The 17,905-nt window shown below is 45.4% G+C and overlaps 1 long non-coding RNA gene across 1 annotated transcript in view; it reads right to left on the reverse strand.

The window, feature by feature from the left end:
* LOC128106390 (uncharacterized) overlaps window positions 1-17,905 on the reverse strand; it is a 57,694-nt gene that overhangs the window by 30,131 nt on the left and 9,658 nt on the right. The window lies entirely within an intron of this gene.

A 17,905-nucleotide genomic window follows, 5' to 3' on the forward strand; every position in this document is an offset into this window, starting at 1 on the left:
CTAAGTGGTAGAGGCAGGAGGATCAGAAGTCTAGAGCCATCTTTCACTAGCTACACAATGCATTCAAGACCAGCCTGGGCTACATGAGACTCCATCTCAAAAAATTTTTTCATAAAATGCCTTATACAGTATTATGCTCCCTACCCAGCCTAGGCTCGGTGTCTGTGGAAGTCAGTGAGCCTGTCATTATCCAGCTTGGAGTGGGCGGCATCAAATTCAGAATTCATTGCAGAAGTTTTTTATAAGCTGAGGAATTACCTTGAGAGGATTGAATTTCCAAGTGCAAGCCAGCAGCTGCCTGGATGCCGAGGCCACCTCAATCATCCCACACCAGCTGGTCTCTGGTGGAGAGGGGGCAAAGGAAGGCTGGATCAGCCTGGCTTAGAGCCGCATGGCCAGAGGGGTAGAAAACATAGGTTCACCCAGGCATTTAACCTTGATTAAGCAGTGTGCTATGGCCGAGGTTTAAAACAAGGCTGGAACATTTTCTCGCTTATTATCACCTTGATAACCTGTTCTTGTAGCTGGGAAGGGGTGTCACGAAGGAGGGGGTGCAGAGGGGAGCCACCAGAAGGGAGGGCGGGCCACAGCACTGAGCCAGAGGAGAGCTGCTAATTTCAGAGTGTGGTCGGGAAGAAAGGAAAGATGTTGCTCTCTGCACAGCTCTCCTTTTAAATAGAAACTGTTTTTCCAAGCTGCATAGCTAATAGCTTCATGGGAAAGGGAAGAAAAGAATGACTTTCATTCATTTTCTTTGAAACCTATTCAGCAGTTTGAAAGCAGAATTTCCCTATGAAACACCTACAGCGTGGTGGAGTTTTTTTTTTTTACAAGATCTGAGGGTAAGGCTGGAGAGGGAGCAGAGATGGGTGAAGTAAGGCAAAGCCTAGGAATAGCCATGCTCAGGTCACTGTGGGAGACGGGACCACCTCCATCCATCCACAGAAAGTGGCTGCAAGGCCACCCACAGCAGCAGTCCTCAAGGAGAAAGCCACACAGGCCTCCTCCTCTCTACACCCTCCTAAAGAAAAGCAAGTGAGTCAGGAACCACCTCTGAAACCAACCCTGGATGGATTGGGTTTGGGCTTTGTTTTTTGATGTGTATTTGTGCATGTGTATATAGTGTATGTGTGTGCATGATTATGTGTGTGCATATGTGTTCCAGAGGTTGATATCGGATATTTCCAACCAACACTCTCCACCTTATCCTTTGAAACAGATTCTCTCATTGAACCTGCCATTCACCAGTTGGCTGGACTGTTTGGGCAGCAAGTGCTGGGAATCTGCCTGCCTCCAACACCCAAGTTCTAGGGTTACAACTCATGCAACAAAATTTGACTTTTCTGCAAGTGTTGGGGATCCAAACTCGGGTCTGTACATTTGTGTATGGAAACTGCACCCACCGATTATCTCCCCAACTCTGAGAAATTAAGTTCTATAGTTCTTATTCTCATCTAAACCCTAACTGGGGATCCTGACTTTCCTAAACTGTGGCTAGAAGGATGCCTCCATCAGTAAAATGCCTGCTGCACAATCATGAGGACTTGTGTTCAGCTCTCCAGCATCCACATTAAAACCAGCATGGGATTATGTGGGAGCCCGCTCCCACCTTTTGAAGGGTTCTTATGAGGAGATAGGGATAAGAAAATATTGAATAGAAAGAGAGACCTAGCCGAGAAGAAGACGACAGAAACACAGGATAGCTTTGGGAGGGCCTGGATCAATACCCAACTGCCTCGTCCTTTCTTGAAAAGGGCTTTTTATAACACGTCAAGGGGAGAGGCAAAAGGCCTCCCCCTTGCAAGATCAAAGCACACCATACAGCCAAGTTTGACCCTTCCAAACACCTGGTAAACACACCCGTGGCCAAATCTTCTCCTTTCATAGCCCTGCTGGGTAAAGCAAGCTCAGATTCTCTGACCCTAAGTAATTCGGGCCTCCACAGGGTTACATGTAATCCCAGCAAAAACAGGCAGATCCCTAGATCTCTTTGGCTAGCCAGCCTAGTTGAACGTGTGAACTAGGTTTAATGAGAGAATCTTTCTCCAAAGAACAAGGTGGAAAGTAACAGCCAACATTGACCTCTGGCCTCCACATGTATACACACACACACACACACACACACACACACACACACACCTATGAAAACACATATGTATCCCACCACCACTCCCATTAACACAGACCTTTCCTCCTCCTCTAAAAGCTATTGGAACTAAGCACAAACCAAAGTTCCATGATGGGTCTTTGTTGGTTTAACAGCCTCCCTGCAGCTCCGCCCACCAGAAGACTCACACACCCGCCCACCACTCTGCTGCCTGAGAGTGTAAGACTGAAAGTCGCCGGGCAGTGGTGGCGCACGCCTTTAATCCCAGCACTCGGGAGGCAGAGCCAGGCGGATCTCTGTGAGTTCGAGGCCAGCCTGGGCTACCAAGTGAGTCCCAGGAAAGGCGCAAAGCTACACAGAGAAACCCTGTCTCGAAAAACAAAAAAAAAAAAAACACTGAAAGTCAAGGCCAATAAAATTGAGTCAGTAGAGTAAGGCGCTAGCTGCCAGGCCTGACAACTTGAGTTTGATCTCCAGTACCATGGTGGAATGGAAAAGCAGACTCTCACAAGCTGTCCTCTGACCTCCACAAATGACCTACACACACACACACACACTCAAATAAATAACTGTAAAAATTACAGATTTTGTTAAAGACCAAAAGTCCGAAATACAGTATTTGATTATTCCCCAATCCTTTTATCACCTAACATTTGAGTTACAGAATTTAACTTTTCCAACCTAAAAAAGAAAGTCAAGCCACTGAAGGAATGTGCGTTGTAGACTTTGTTTAATGCCAGATTTTCACAAGCTGTCAGGCCTACTCACCATTGTGGCTCTCTTCCTACCGTCTTGACAGGAATTTAACACTAACTCAGTAGTCACAATTTTCCGGATTTAATCCAGAGCAAACGATGAGGGGATTTCGCAAGAGCACGGTTACCTCTGGCTTCGGGCCAATGGTGTCATTTCTGAAGGAGATACTCTCAGTGAAGACGTTGCTTATATTAGAAACACAAGGAAAGAGGTTGGAGGGGGAAAGGCAGCCTGTCTGTGAAATGGTTCGTTGACTACATCTCAGTTTGGCCTCCATCCTCACAGCTGACAAACTGTTGAGTAAGCAGAAATGGAACCCTATTGATGTAGCACGGGGGGCCCCATTTCAGACTGAAATTGGCAATTACTCAGCATTACATATACCTTAGTGCTCAATCGTCTTAGCAATTACTTAGAAGACAAAATAGGTCATGACTGCTAAGCCTGAAGAAAGCATCAATCTGGAAAAGATACTTAATGCTCTGCATTCCATATGACTCGAAGCTTCTAGCCTATTCAGAGCAATGAAGGGAGTTTAATATGGGATATTACAAGGATAAGCATCTTCCTAATTTAAGTGTAAAAAATTCGGTATATTATGTTTTATTAGAAGTCATGAAAACTCAGAAGGGTCTTAATTTGCTATAAAATCAGTACAAGCCAATGTGATGTGACCAATCAACATAGCAAATCAATTTTAAGTGGCACTGATAGAGATCTAGTCCAGGATACAAGTAATAACTTTTCTGTATTGTGGTCAGATGTCAACGCCATTCAGGGCAAAGGGTTCATACAATCTCTACTGTCAAAGCATGAATTTGAATGAGTCGAGTGATTCATGCTTTGTGTCCTCATCTGAAAATGGAAATAACAACAGCTGACAAACATATTCCCATAAAATTATAAAATCAAATGAGTCAGTTTCCATAAAAACATTTTGAAAATCACAAAGTGCCATTGTACTGGACATCTGCTATTTGCTAACCAACAACCATCCTCCTCTTACCGACAAACACAACCCAGTATTCCTTGGGCAGCCTCAGTTCCACTCCACCACGTGCCAAGTCTCAGCCCCACTCAGCCGAGACCACACATCAGCTTATGAACAGCCATGCCACCCAGTCACAACTGGCAATGCCTAAAGACACCATGCCAGGGCTTCGGGTGGAAGATGCTTGGTCAAATAAGAAGCTGATTTTTGCAATACCATCCAACTACCCAGGGACATGTCAGCCTAGAGATGAAGATAAACTGGGCTAGGCTTGGTGGCTCAAGCCTATAATCCCAGCACGTGGCAGAGGGAGACAGGAGGATGAGAAGTTCAAGATCGTCCTTGAGTTTGAGTTTGAGCATGGGCTAACGAGACCTTATCCCAAAAACAAAAACTTGGTGGTGAAGCAACCCAAGAGGAGGTGGAAATGAAAGAAACCCAGAAACTCGCCCTCGTGACCTCCTTATTTGAGAGATCTGTTCAGACCTGCCCAGCTCAAGTCCACTCTCTGCTTCAATCACCTGGACTCCAAGCCCTTCGACCACCTCTCAAGTCAGCTGAACGAGTCTTTTGTGTCCTTGTCAGCAGGAAGAGACCTAAAATTGTGCATCCATTCAAAGTCATAGGAGAGTTATTCAAATATATGGAAATAATAAATGAGTGTATTCAAATGGAGATTAGGTAGATACATTTTAGATGGAAAAAGATTAAAATCACACCTATGAAATAAGGCATGAAAGTAGAGGGGGGACGATTTGGGGGAAGAAAGGGACTAACAGGTTGCTGCAGAGAGGCAGCAACACGAGAGAATAATGAAGGGCAGGAACGCAATAAAGGTGTGGGACATGCATGGACGAAAATGTCCTACAGAAACCCATTATTTTGGACAATGAATATGTGCTAATAAAAAAAAACAAAGCTATGTTTAGATTTTTTTGTTGTACTATCAGAATTATGTTAGGTAGAATTATCATAACTATATTGGGTATGTTATGAACGTTAGAATTATATTGCATTATCTTGGATTCTAAGGCTTACATAAGGTGTTATGGAAACACTTCTTTTTAAAATGAAATTTTTGTTTTTGCATTCTGCTCCTAGGAGATCCATGTCTCCAGTCTACCTCATGGGGTCTTCCTTGTCCTGCTGAGCAATGGCCAGACATCCAACTGCAACAGTGATTCCCATCTCTGAGAATGAGACCATCCCCCCACCCTCCTTAATGACTTGCTCCCATTACAATTTCAGTCAGAACACTGCTGAAGCCTTTCTAATGCCTCTCCAGGAGCATGTCTGTTGCCAAGCTGTGTTGGTTTAAAAACAAAAATACCATTCTCATCTTGACAAAGGCCAGAAAAATGGCTTCTTACTCCCACACTAAGATCCATATGACACATAGAGAAATTACAGCATTTTCCAAACAGCATTATCTACCAGCATCATCTGGCCCAAGGACTAATTGTGGTCACAACCCCCTGCCTACTCAAGTTCTATTTACAAATGTCTTTGTCAATAAAGTTTTATTTGAATGCAGCTGTGCCTGTCTATTAGGTTATTTTTCTGACTCTATGTGGCAGCAAAACTGAATAGTTGCAACAAAGATTATATTACCTACAAAGGCTAAAATATATATTATGTGGCCTTCTACAGGAGAAGTTAACAACCTATGATCTAATCCAATCCTAGTTTGGAGAATCTTAGACCCATGAAGACTAACTAATAACAGACAAGAAGCCAAATATAAGTTTATCCCACAAGACAGTGTATTCAGGTTCTATTCCTTCCTATCTGCCTATTAGTTCATAGATGCTATGTAGACATGTATCATGCCTCATATTCATGTTGAATCACAGGCTGAACACTGAAGGCTCCATTAAAACTAGTTAGATAGTTTAGTATAGTAGTGCATGCCTATGATCTCAGACTCTGGAGACTGTAGCAGAAAGATTATGAGCTCAAGACCAGCCTGAGCAACATGGTGAGACCCTGTCTCACAACAAAAGCTAACTAAATAATGCAGCAGGGGTTAGATAATGAATCACGTGAAGACTTCAGTGGAAACCATCTCCTCTTGTGCCTCCACAACCTCTAAATAGCTGTAGCCACAAGTGAATCATTGACAGATAGCAAAGCACCAACTAAGATATACACAGAATGACAGCGGCAGCACCTCACAGGGCTGTGAGGACCCAATGAGACGAACAGCGTGCGGTATAGAGCCAGCATCCGGTAAACACTGAAACAGCACTAGGTCACATCACAGGAGGGTTAGAATAAAGATGGACTATCCTGGGACACAACAGGCATCAGGAAAGACATGCCAAGCTAGGGATTTGTCTTAGGTCCCTGCGGAAATAATGGGGACAGTACAGGAGATGAGTTCCAATGCAACGTCTGCAAATGACTGAGCTCACCCTTGAGTGTCATCACCCAAGCGAAAGCACAAATGAGGGCTCGTCGTCGTCCGTCCCCCCCCCCCCCCCGTCCCCCCCGCCCCCCCCCCCCCCCCCCCCCCCCCCCCCGTCCCAACAGTCCCTGTGGAACTGGAAGGACAGAAAGAAGAGTCTTCCCCTGGGGCTAAGGAGCCTTAGTTATGCCAATACTTTAAAAAGTAAGTGGAGCCCTGGCAGTGTATCAAGCAGCCTGGCACATGTGGATGCATCTGTGGCTGAGGACATGTCCCCTGACTCTCCTCGCAGTAGACAAGATGATCGCACCAACACTCGGGGGAGGGGGGGCCTTCCCTCTGACCACACCTGCTCAAAGTCACTTTTGCTTCTTGGAGGTTGGTGGCTGTAACTCTCTGTAGGGATTGCCTGTCAAGGTGAAAAGACCAAGCAGATGCCATAGCAGGCTGTCAGTCTTCTCTCAGAGATCAGGCCTCGATTCCAGTTTCCTGAGACTTGAACAGGCAGTTTCTGGGAGGGTTATGACACAGTCCTTGCAGTACCTCCCTTTCTGCATGTACTCTGACTGCCCAAGGTTCAGCCAGTTGCTGACTGTCTAGGACCCCTCACCAACTTAGAGCTACATGCATGGGTCAGTGTGAACGTGTGAGGGCAGCCAGCCCCCATGGCAGCTCAAGGACAAAGTCTGGGACTTGTCCAGACCTGCCCCAAAATGATAACTGTAACCCCCAACCAGTAAATTCAAAGGTTACACACCCTCACCCAATCATATGATGCAAAGGCTCATATCATCCTGCTTGCGGTTTTTCCCTTTAAAAACCCCTCATTCTGAGAGCTCAGGGCGGTCCTCCTCCACCCACTGTGTCGGAGTGTTGGACACGGACCAAGCCCAGGCTTGCTTGTTATCAATAAACCCCTTTGTGTTTTGCATCAGATATCAGCTCTATGATGGTCTTGCTTGGGGGTCTTGTGACATGGGCACAACAAAGTCTCAACAGCATTCCAGGTACAGTATATGAAGACTTTTAGCAACAAACAAAATCTTTCTGCCATCAAGCCAAGTCTTCTGCAAAAGAATTGTGCTCATAATATTTTCATTTGATTGTATGGGACAAGCACGTGTGTCCATGCATGCATGCACATGTGTGTGCATATTTGTGCACATGGAGGCCGGAGGTCAATGCTCTGCATCCATCTTTGCTCTCTACCTCATTTTTTATATGACAGAGCTCACCAGTCTGACTAGACTGGTCTCTGCTTCCCCAATACCGGCATTACAAATACATGCCACCGTGTTTGGCTTGTACATGGTGCTGGAGGTCCAAACTCAGTCCCTCATGCTCACATGGCAAGCACTTTACCAACCTCAGCCATCTCTCTGGCCCCTATAATGTCATTGTATATTTTGATAGCCCTTGATTTGGAAATCGCAGGGACTCATAAGATGTGTGATCCCACGAAAATAGTAATAGCTGAACTCATCCTCCACCCACCTCTCTTCCTGATCTCAGATGACAGGCAGTGGTCCCCCGTTAGATAAATGGTCCCACCAGGACCTTACGGGGACCTTCAGAGCAATACAGTCTGATCCTATCACTATCAGCCCCACTCAACTCCTTTCTTTGATGCTAATAACAAAAGACTTTTCCAGAGATGCTTAGCCCATATTGGGAGTCTGTGTGTGCATGTGTGCGTCCATCTATTTCTCTCTGTAATGTGCTGAACACCTCTGTTTCTATCCTGGCGACTGGGAAAGCTGACTTGGACTAATAACCAGTCAACTCCCACATTCAGGGGGCCTTCCCCACCCAGCCGCCTTCCTCCTGCCTCCATCTGTGTTTGTTCTTTTGCTGCATAAGAACTCAAACTGGGTGACAGGCCTGTTATTTTTAAAAAGCCTTTAGTAGCGTCTATCCCCAGAACTGTCTCATCACAATTATCCGCACCAAACGAGGAAACTTCACATTGAGAATGGATATGGGTTTCAGCCAGCACCAAATGTCTCTCCTTCTGCCTTTTTTGTCTTTCCGATCAGTCAGAACATGTGAAGCCCCAAATGAAGAGTAAACACACAGCCCAGGTTCCTTTCATCTCGGAGCATATGTCATGCTGGGGGAGGGGGGGGAACCCTATTCCCAGCTTCAATCAGCCATTCGTTTTCTGTGACTTGAACCTTCAACTGAAAGGGATGTTGGAGGAGCTTGAGCGCTGAGTGCAGCTGACTCCTTGGAAGATAATAGGTATTCTCGGCATACCTGAGTCTTGGAGTCATTATCTCCCCTGCGAGCACTTCTGTATTTATATATAATGAGATCATTACCAGGCAGCTATTCCAATTTTATTCAGACTTTAATATTTCTTGAAGGAAAAAAAAAAACTAGCATACAAAAGGGTTTGTGATGCCAACTCAATCAGACGTGCCGTTGATGGAGAATTATTCAAGTGCAAGCCAGAACAGGATAAAAAATCATTTCAGAGAGCCTCTGCCAAAGCCGAGTTCTCCTGCGACGATGTTTCAAGTGAATGTGCAGAACTGTCCAGAGGTGAGAGAGGAAAATAACAACGAACAGAAGAGAGGGCTGCTGGGGATTTAAAAGGAGGCTCAGCCTAACTATTCCGGTGGGAAGCGCAAGAGCCTCCTGCCGAGATTGGAGACTCCTTCCCACCTGCTTTCAGGGAGTAATTAGACCGGGAAAGCTGTCCCTTCACCTGGATCAGCTGGAGCCTAGAAATTAACCCTTCTGTGAGTCATTCCGGCCTTTGGCAGTTAAACCCTGGACTGAGCTGGTGGCTGAGACGATTCCTTCCTTCCTCCTCTCTCCTCCTTCCTTCCTTCCTCCTTTCTTTCTCCTTCTCTCCTTCTTTCTTCCTCCTCCTCCCTCTTTTCTCCTTCCTTCCTTCCTCCTTTCTTTCTCCTTCTCTCCTTCCTCTCTCCTCCTTCCTTCCTCCTTCCTTCCTCCTTTCTTCCTCTTTCCATAACAACAAGCTAGAAAGAAAAAGAAGTCCTATCTCCTCACCCCTGTTGCATCTGCAAGAATTCTTCCCCCTTGTCCAGGAAACCAAATCCATAGACAAATGGCGGGAAACTCGGGGCCCAGCTGATCAAACAGGTCTGGCTGTGAGCAAATTAGAAAATCAAATGACATCCAATAGTAGAAGTGAGCAAAAGTGAGCAAAAGAAGACTCTTTGGGGATCCACACAGCATCTGAGGCCTAGATGGAGCCATGGGTGACATGGGGAGACCTGTCTGCCACAGCCAGCAGAGAAACACTCTCCACTAATTGCAATGCCTGAGATGTCCGCACTCTGGATAAACAGGAGCTTATGATTCGTCTCTGGGATCTGCATTTTATCCTGAGATTACAAATCCACAAAGAGCATCTTTTTAGCTCTTCTCTCCCTGTCCTGGAACTGCAGATGGAAATGAGCAGATGGAGCAGGCACACAGGCTTGTCATCCCAGACACACCGAAGGAAAGGGTCTGTGTCTTTTCTTAGGGCAGTTGTAAAGCACACATCATCTTCTCCATGGTACTTCCCACCAAGCCAACACAAACCAACACTGGCAGACAGTCACAGAATGTCCCTGCTGACTGCTGCTGGCCAGTGTTACCTGGAGCAGAGCTGGTAATTCTTCGTATTAGTATTAGCCTACTGTGCTGTACAGAAATCAGGGCTGGTAAAAGGGTGAAGGTTGGGGCTGGAGACCTGGCTCAGGAGTTAGGAGCACCTATTGTTCTGGCAGAGGACCAGGGTTCAGTTCCCAGCACCCCCATGGTGGCTCACAACCCTCTGTAACTACAGTTCTAGTGGACACAATATCCTCTTCTGGCCCCCAAAGGGACCAGGCACACATGTTGTACACAAACATATATGCAGGTAAAACATTCATACATATGAAATAAAAATAAAATATTTATTTATTTGCTTTAAATGTGAATCTTAATTCATAAATCCTAGTCTTTGAATGTGCTGAACATTTTAAGAACAAAGGAAGAAGGGGAGGGAGGGAGGGAGGGAGGGAGGGAGGGAGGGAGGGAGGGAGGGAGGGAGATGATAGGAGGATAAGATTTCATTGTCTCGAGAAATGGATGAGATCTACATGAACAACCTGGACATGAGTGGGGGTAATGAAGGGCGAGGGTCGAGGGAAAGAGAGCTTGGGGGAGCGGGAGATCCCAGCTGGATCAACAACAGAGAGGGAGAACAAGGAATAGGAGACCATGGTAAATGAAGACCACATGAGAATAGGAAGAAGCAAAGTGCTAGAGAGGCCCACAGAAATCCACAAAGATACCCCCACAATAGACTACTGGCAATGGTCGAGAGAAAGCCTAAAGTAATCTACTCTGGTGATAGGATGGCCAAACACCCTAATTGTCGTGCTAGAAACCTCATCCAATGACTGAGGGATCTGGATGCAGAGATCCATGACTAGGCCCCAGGTGGAGCTCCAGGAGTCCAATTGGCGAGAAAGAGGAGGGTTTGTATGAGCGAGAATTGTTGAGACCAAGGTTGGATAAAGCACAGGGACAAATAGCCAAATGAATGGAAACACATGAACTATGAACCAATAACTGAGGAGCCCCCAACTGAATCAGGCCCTCTGAATGGGTGAGACAGTTGATTGGCTTGATCTGTTTGGGAGGCATCCAGGCAGTAGGACCGGGTCCTGTCCTCAGTGCATGAGCTGGCTGTTTGGAACCTGGGGCTTATATAGGGACACTTGGCTCAGCCTGGGAGGAGGGGACTGGACCTGCCTGGACTGAATCTACAAGGTTGAACTCAATCCTCAGGGGAGTCTCTGTCCTGGAGGAGATGGGACTGGGGGGGGGGGGGCTGGGGGGAAGGCGGGGGGGGGGCAGGAAGGAGGGGGGAGAACAAGGGAATCGTGGTTAATATGTAAAATTAAATTAAATTATAAAATAAAATTTTAAAAAAAGATTTCATTGTCTCACGGAAATAGGAACAATATTCTCTCTCCAACAAAATCCATAACAGCTAGTGACAGTGATCATTTTAATAAAAACTCCTGGGGCTGGAGAGGTGTCTCAGAGGTTTAAGAGCACAAGTTGCTCTTGCTGAGGACCCAAGTTCAGTTCCCAGCGCCCACGTGGCAGCCCACAACTGCCTGTAACTGCATTCCCACAGGGGAGCCAGCACCCTCTTCTGGCCTCCCCAAGTACCAGACATGCACATGGTACACACACATTCATGCAGGCAAAACACTCACACACAGAAAAAATGTAAAACAAAAAAGAATTATTCCTCAAAGAGTTACCCAATCAGCTGAAGCTAGAATTATTACCTCTCAAGCCATGGTTCACTGTTCTGTATTAGTAAGTCGGGGATATTTGTGTGTGTGTGTGTGTGTGTGTGTGTGTGTGTGTGTGTGTGTGTGTGTGTGCATGCTCACATATGTGTGTTGAGGGAGAGATTTCACTTAACCATCAATGTGGATCCTCCCAAAGAGCATGACCAAAAGGTGCCCTTCCCTCTGTCCTTGTGTCTGTCTCTCTGTCCATTGTTCTCACCCCAGTCTCCACTGTCCCTCTTCTCCTGTCTTCAAATATCTCTGTGTTCGCCTTTGACGGAATGTCCCAGGCTGGATCTCAGGAAATGGGAAGGAAGGGAGGGAGGAAGGGCTGGCAAGACTCTGGGGGAGGTTTGCATCTTCAGCATCATGCACATCAGGCCACTCAAATCACCCTGTGATGTCATCAAATCAAAGAGTCCCCAGTTGTAAGCTGTTTCGGCAGGCTGCCACACTGCCACCTTGCCTGCTCTTCTCTGTCTCTGTTTTGACCAATCCCACCTCTCTGCTGAGGGACCTTCAGCTTTACTCTTAGCAAGGAATCCAGGTCCACAGGTGTTGGCTTCGGAGACGATGCAATACCCCTCTCCACCCCCGCCATTCCCCCATCTGCCGTTCCTTCCTTCACTCCTTCCCACCAAGTATCTGAGTGAAGATCTGCATCCTTGAGTCCAAGAACTGCATCTCACAGGATTTTCTATCCCAAGATTAAAACACTTTTAAAAGCTTGTGCACTGAGTCAACATGTATTGGTACAAAATTAGGTTAGTAGATAATTAAGTGTTGCTTCAGAAATCACAAAATACATCTTGAGGGAAACAAGGTCTATTCTGAAGAATGCCAGCACTGTTGGCCAGTGGGACAAAATAAAATTGACTTCAAGAAAATAAATATATTTTAATACCTATAGAAACATTGTTCCCATAATTAAAGCAAGGTAACAAATTTCCACCAGGTCTGGTAGTACACCCCCATAGTCCTAGCACTTAGCTGAAGCAGGAGGGTCCTGAGTTGAAGGCCAGCCTGTCTCAGAAAGAAAGAAAGAGAAAGAGAGAGAGAGAGAGAGAGAGAGAGAGAGAGAGAGAGAGAGAGAGAGAGAGAGAAAGAAAGAAAGAAAGAAAGAAAGAAAGAAAGAAAGAAAGAAAGAAAGAAAGAAAGAAAAGAAAAGAAAGAATTAACCATTAGAAACATGAAAAGAAAGTCCAGCCTATTGGTACATACCTATAATCCCAAGTACTCAGGAGGCTGAGGCAGGAAGGTTGAAAGATCAAAGGCAGAGTGAGCTGAGCTGCAGAGTGTGTTCAAAGTCCAGCCTGGTTAACTCAGTCAAATCTAAAAGGGGGCTTGGGACAGCTCAGGGGGAGAGTGCTTATGCAGAATGTGTGAGATCCTGTGTTCAGTCTCCAGTAGTCCCCACCCTCCAAAAAAGTGTAAAAGATAATTTTTCTTAATTTACTAAATATGGCAGTTCTTTTTAAACCATCCCTATACGTAAGCAGAAAAAGTGGTCCCGCTTTGGCTGTGAGCCCATGGGGTCCTGACTGCTTTTCCCTGTACACAGCTTCCTCTGCGCTTGTGCTCCACAGGAGCACACAGACCTGTTGCTGCAAACAGAATCTTGGAGCCTTGCACCCATGATTAGCTCACCAGCAGCGAAAGTGCTGTTGGCAATCGCCATGCTAGCCCCCAAGATTAGCTCACCACCAGGGAAAGTGCTATCGGCAATTACCATGCTCAGCACAAAGACTCTGGGTGCTTGTTTATCATAGCTCACTCCTTAATTTCTGCAGCTGCCCAGGATATTCTTTCCCATAATACCAGAACCTAGATCAGTGAGGAGGAAATAAATTGTCTAGATATTGTATGTGAGAGTGACCAAGATTAAATTTCTCTGCCTGCAAGATGTACTCTGATGGAGGATTAATAAGATTTCATCTCTACTCCGGAGCAAAGTGCCACTTTTAATCATTTCCCAAGTGGGCCACCCAGCCTCCCACTCATTAGGCTCGTGAACAAGAGGAAAAAGATCACCAGGCAGTGTCAAAGGTCAAAACACCTTGTCTCTGAAGGCCTTCTTCTTACGAAGGGTTCCATGAATCAAAGCAAGGGTATAGCCACCTCATATTTCAAACACGGGAAGAATGGAGAGCCTGCGTGTTTAACGGGGAAGTTGGGCAGACTGCTGCTAGCCAAACCACACCACGTCTGCAAGGAGCACCTGTGAAGCTGTATATATATATATATATATATATATATATATATATATATATATATATATATATATATATATATATATATACATCATGAAACGAAACTTCAGGCAGCACTCAGCGGGGTGAATTGTGGACGTGACTGTGCAGTGATTCCTTGGGTTCTCCACCTGTTTATGAGCCGTGGCTAGTGGGAGAAATCAGTCTACAGTCAGGGTGCAAAAACAAATCCTTTGCCCTAGTAAGTAAATCCCACCATGAACAGAGTCTGGAAATAGAATCTGTGCCCCCCAGGTGACATCATTCTTTCCCCTCTAGGTTGACACCTGCCCTCTTCCTGTGTCAAGAGCATTCTTTTTTCATTCTCTCTTTCTGGGTTTCATTGTATGGCTCTGCCTAGCCTGGAACTCACTGTGTAGACCAGGGTGGCCTCGAACACAGAAATTAGCCTGTCCCTGCCTCTCAATTACCGGGATTAAAGGTATGCAACATCACACCCAGCCATCAAGAGGTCTTTCTTCCAAAAACCATAGATCAGGAGTTCCTAATTTCTCCATATCCAGAAAAAAGCAAACTATGGTTCAGAAGCCAAGTTGGCCCCACTGTCAACCTTTGTTAATAAAGTTTCCTGGAACTCTTCTATATCCCTTCGTGTACATGAGGCTTCTTTTCCTGCTCCAATAGCCGAGTTGAGTAGTCAAAACACAGACTCCATGGCCTGTAAAGCATTGGTTTTTCATTATTCACCCCTACTGACTCCAGGCCCATATTTTCCATGGCAACATTTTGAATAATTATGATAGTGACCGATGCACTATTCAACATATTACATGAATTGTATCATTAGACCTCTACATCAGTTGTGGCAGAAGGACCTTTTGTTCACCCCATCTTACAAGGGAAGTACCCAGGTTTCACAGCAATAACTTCCTAGGACTCTGAAGTGGGAAAGCAGGATTTGAAAGACATTGTTCTGACTCCAGAGTGTGTCCTCTCAATGAAGAAACAATATCTGTGCTAATATAACAACAATAAAAATATGGCTTCCTCTTACTAAGCACTTACCATATACCAGCCTTTGCACACATTGTCTCTGTTGCTCATCTCTAGCTAGAATATTCTTTACCAAGACAGGGGGACAGGGAGTTAGGCTGGTTAAGTGGTTCATCAAGTCTCAGAAAGTTCGGAGCACAAGTGACTGCCTCCAAATTCAAGCACTAGATCTGTTTCCTTCTACAGGCCTCAGCACTGGAGAAAGGTAGTGTTTTAAGAAACAGCACCAGAGCTGGAGGGATGGCCCAGTTGTTAGGAGCACACACTGCTCTTACAGAGAGAGGACCTGAGTTGGAGTCCTAGCAACCACGTCTACTAGTTCCTAACTGCCTGTAACGCCAGCATCAGAGAGATCGAACAGTGGGGGTACTTGCACTCTCATGCACATACCCTACACAGACCCGTGCATGTACACATCATTAAAAACAATAAAAAAAATCCTTCTTAAAAAGAAACAATATAGTATGAAATTTCTTCATAACTTAAATCAGGTTCAGTTCCCCACACCCAGTTCAGGCAGCCCTGGGAGATCAGATATCCCTTCCGGCCTTCACATGTCACATGTACATGAGAGAGAGAGAGAGAGAGAGAGAGAGAGAGAGAGAGAGAGAGTAAAAAAAATAAAACAAAATGTTTTCAAAGATTTAAGCTGGCCTAGGTATGATAGTGCATACCTTTGATCCCAACTTTCAGGAGACAGAAGTAGACAAATCTCTTTGTTAGAGGCCAGTTTGGTTTACATCAGGAGTTCCAGACCAGTCAGAGCTATATAGCAAGACCTTGTCTCATAGAAAAGGTTCAATCAGGGAAGGGAATAGGGGATAGAACAGAGGAAGGGGTCAAAGGTATAACTAAGTTTTTTTGTTTTTGTTTTTGTTTTTGTTTTTGTTTTTGTTTTTCAAGACAGGGTTTCTCTGTGTAGCTTTGTGCCTTTCCTGGCACTCACTTGGTAGCCCAGGCTGGCCTCGAACTCACAGAGATCCACCTGGCTCTGCCTCCCGAGTGCTGGGATTAAAGGCATTTTAATATAAGAAATAAAAAAAGGAAGTGTTTGAACCCAGCTTCCCTGCACAAGTGGACGGTACTTTCCCAGAAGACATGGGCTATTACATGAGCATCTCAGACCCAGGTGTGGGCTCCCACTCTACAAGCTATTGGTCAAGGAGATCCCAGGGGACCCCAGAACCACACAGTGGGCAGCAGATAATGCAGAGACTCATAACTAGTCAAAATGCTGAGAATAAATGGCCATGAATGCTTAGTTAGGTCAAGGCTCAGGAAAGGTCGGGGAAGAGGAGCAGGAAGGAAAGTGTGACCCTGAGGGTAGGGAGGAGCGCTGTGAAATGCTGTCCCCTGGACACTCATGACTGTTACAGTCACGAACTCATTACAGCTATGGTTATGTGACAAACACTGTACAAGTCAGCAAGATCAATCACCATCCCAGCGGGCAGCAAAGGGGGTGGGACCCAAAGGAGGGAGGGGCCATGTTGAGGTGTTCTTGGGGAGTAAAGGGGCGGTGGGGTGCATATGATCAGGATATAATGTATACATGTATAAAACTGTCAAAGAATAAATACAAGATAACCCTAAAATGAAAATAAACTGAGAAACTCTACAATGTTTAAAGAATAATAAAGTAATAAATAAATAAAAACAAACACCAGGTATAGTGCTTGCCTATAATCAGTGCTGGGAAGCCAGAGAGAAGCAGATCCCTGGTTTCCACAGTCAGCCTGCCTGGCCTGCTTGGTAAGGTCCAAGCCAGTGAGACCCTATCTCAAAAACAAGGAGGAAGGCCCCTGAGGAACCACAGCCAAGGTTATCTTCTAAAACACTGATGTCGTGGAAATAGGTTTGAACAGTGGTCACTAGCAACCAGGAAAGGAGGCAGGCAGAGTAGCTGGATGCCAGCAACGACCCTCCATTTGACGGTACGAATCGGTTATAGCGGTCTACTGCACATTGGGTTATCGACAGCTTATGACAACATGGTATATGGTATAAAGAACCAGAAGATTTTGACTGTTGCCAACACACACAAAAAGGTAATGTCTAAGGATATAGAAATGGCAAACATTAGCCAATGAGATGGTACAAAGTTGGTAAAGGTGCTTGCCAGACAAGTCAGGTGACCTGAATTCAATTCCTGGAATCCACCCAAAGGTAGAAAGAGAGAACTGACTCTACAGGGCTGTCCTCTGATGTCCACTCACAGACTGTGGCACGTGCGTGTGCACGTGAACACACTCAGACTCATACACACTCATACACACACACACACACACACACACACACACACACACACACACACATAATAAAACTTTTTTGAAAGAAATGTCAACACCCGATTTGATCATCACACATTGTGTCGTATATTGAACGGGCATCTGTATCTCACTGATATGTACAATGGAGGGTAATATTACAGAAAACAGTAAAGACACTGGGGATGTGGCTCAGTGGTACAGTGCTCTTAATAGGGGTGGGGGGGGGCACCGAATGCCCAGCAAGATAGCTCAGAGAATTACCACTCTTGCCATACAAGGCTGATGATTCCTAGAACACACTGTGGAAAGATGCCCCCAAATTGTCCTCAGACCCACATACACACTAATAACAAAATAAAATACTCTTAAGTAGTGGGGCTTTCCCAATAAACTACTTGATCTGTTTTCCTATTTCCTAACCCCATCATCATTCTTGGTAGATTACCAAACCTTAAGGACCATTGAAATGATCTGAGAGATGTCAATACTAGGTTAAAAGTGATTCATTCAGAAAAAAAAAATAGGTTTCTAAACCCTACCCTTGAGATAAAGCACCTTAAATAACAACTACTGGATTTCGGATACAGCCGGCTTTGGTAGAGTGCTTGCCTGGCATGCACAAGGCCCTGGGTTTGATCCACAGCACACTAACAGGGCCCAGTTGGTGCACACCTGTAATCGCAATGTTCAGAAAATGAAGACAGGGTGATCAGAAGAGTGAGGTCATCCTTGTCTACCTATCCAGTGCGTTGCAGGCTAGCCTGAACTATGTGAAATTCTGCCTTAAAATGAAATT

Source organism: Peromyscus californicus, unplaced genomic scaffold (assembly GCF_007827085.1).
Source record: "Peromyscus californicus insignis strain IS unplaced genomic scaffold, ASM782708v3 Scaffold_9__1_contigs__length_137607984, whole genome shotgun sequence".
NCBI lineage: Eukaryota > Metazoa > Chordata > Mammalia > Rodentia > Cricetidae > Peromyscus > Peromyscus californicus.